Genomic DNA, 2,259 nt, shown 5'->3' on the forward strand with positions numbered 1-2,259 from the left:
ACCTTCCAGCCTGGGGAAGAATCATATGCCCAGCTTTGAAAAGGATCAGTAAAAACCATCCTGGAGAAATGAACTTTGTTTTAAAAGGAAAAGTAAATAGATAATATTAAAGGTACTCTGAACCCTGGGCAGGCAGCTCAATTGGTTGGAGCATCGTCTCATGCACCAAAAGGTTGTAGGTTTGTTTCCCAGTCAGGCGCGTAGAAGAGGCAACTGATTGTTTCTCTCTCTCTCTCCCTTCCTCTCTAAAATCAGTAAACATGTCCTCAGGTGAGGTTTAAAAAAATGGTACTCTGAGATACATTAATGCCATGTCTAGGAATTTAAACCTTATTTGTTAGTTAAGTAATGAACTGTTGACAACTCTGAGGAAATGGAGTGACATGGTTGATTTGATCTCTTTAAATGTTAATCTGATTGGTGTGCGAGGTAGACTGAAATAGGGAAGAGTAGAAACAGAGAACTCCACTAGGAGGTTGTTTCAACAGTCTAGCAGTTAGCAGAGGAGGGCCTCAGGTGAGCTGGTAGTAATGGAGATGGAGAAAGAAAAGAACTAATATCTTCCAGCAGGGTAGGTATTACATTACTGATCACATTTTACAAGGGCACAGAGAGGTGTGTGTTTTATTCTGCTTGGGCTGCCATAACAAAATACAATAGACTGGATGGCTCAAACAACAGAAAATTATTTCTCACAATTCTGGAGGCTGGGAAATCCATGATGAAGGTGATGACAGGGTAGGTTTCATTCTGAAGCCTTCTCTAGGCTCATAGGCAGCCACCACCTCACTGTGTGCTCACATGACAACAGCTCTCTGGAGCTTCTCATTTTAAGGGTGCCAATCCCTTCATGACCTCCTCTAACCTTAATCCACTCCCAAGCCCTCATTTCCAAATATCACCATCCTAGGGGTTAGGACTTCAACATATGGAGTGAAATGGTTGTCATATGAATTTTTCAAGGAACACACACAGTTAGTCTATAAAATAATTTGTCCAAAGCTCTCATAGATATTAAAAGCCAGAACCTGCAATCAAATCTAGGTCTTTTTTTGTCCCTGACCTGGGTAGAGTGGCCTCTGGTTCAGTGGTGCTTGTCTCGTACCAGTCAGGGACAAAATAACTCCTTGTTTATCCCAGCCTCACTTTTGATCTGTGCTCATGCTGATTCATGCCCAGGATACTTGGGGAAAAAATCTAGTTATTTTTTACTCCCAAGTTTGTGTTGAAATTTAGAAAAATTGAGATGACAGAAAGGATAAAAGAACAATGAAGTTTTGGTTGCCAGTAAAGTGTTTAGTGGAAACGGGAAACTTGCGAGGGTAAGCTAGTTTGGTGGAGAACAAAACAAGTTCACTGCGGGAGAGAGAAGCTGGAGTCGATGGTGGGCCAGCCCAGTGCAGATGGTTTCTAGACTGGTGGAAGTCTGGTGGATTACTGGAAGCATTCACATCTGAAGTGTGGAAAGTCATTTGCACAGAGGTCATAATGAAAGTCTGAAGACAGCAGTTCCCATAAGAACGAGTACAAATAAAGAGCAGATGGACATTGTGCACTAAAAATGTGCTGACAGGGTAGATATTTCATATTGAGTATTCTTACCACAATTTAATGAGAGAGAGAGGGGGGGAGAGGGAGAGAATATGAGTGAATATGAGTGTGTCTTTAGGAGTACCCAACTTGTGCCTTTGCACTTGGTAAAATAGAAGTACCAACAAGGAAAGCCATAGAGGAACAATTAGAGGAGAAAAACTTCTCGAGTTTGTTTTTTTTGCCACTGGATCCTGTTCATTGAGGCGGGTTTTAGGAAGAAGGGGTAGTTAAATATGTCAAATATAACAGCGTTGATTAAAGAGGGTGACAGCTGGTACTGAATGGTTATAATGTGTGATTCAGCAAAAAAAAAACATAGGGTTAAAAAGAGATCTTTTAGAAAGTATGGTTTGCAAACTTTTAGAGTTCACAGACTTCTAATATTTCAAAAAATATTTAAGGGAACTTAATATTTTTTTAAAAGGTCATTCAAAACACCACAATTTCTTATCAATCTCATTTTCATAGAAGAAAAAATCCCTTTTAACATAAATTTAGGAGGCCATAATCATAGGGTAAAAGAACAGTTTATCCTAAGGGCAGCGCTTGTGACCAATCTTGGACAAAAGTAGAACTGAGAACTTGCACTTGGGAACCACTGGAACAATATATATGGTGTCTTCTCTAACTCACACTCCCGGTAAGTCTGGCATGTTCTTCTTTTTT

General features: G+C 40.1%; 1 non-coding gene across 1 annotated transcript; it reads left to right on the forward strand.

Moving 5' to 3' along the window:
* The first annotated feature begins 1,053 nt into the window (after window positions 1-1,053).
* On the forward strand, window positions 1,054-1,188 carry LOC114493714. The gene has a single exon (XR_003684319.1). It is a non-coding gene; the product is annotated as a small nucleolar RNA SNORA48 (small nucleolar RNA).
* The last annotated feature ends 1,071 nt before the right edge of the window (window positions 1,189-2,259 follow it).

Source organism: Phyllostomus discolor, chromosome 1, assembly GCF_004126475.2.
Source record: "Phyllostomus discolor isolate MPI-MPIP mPhyDis1 chromosome 1, mPhyDis1.pri.v3, whole genome shotgun sequence".
NCBI classification, from domain to species: Eukaryota; Metazoa; Chordata; class Mammalia; order Chiroptera; family Phyllostomidae; genus Phyllostomus; species Phyllostomus discolor.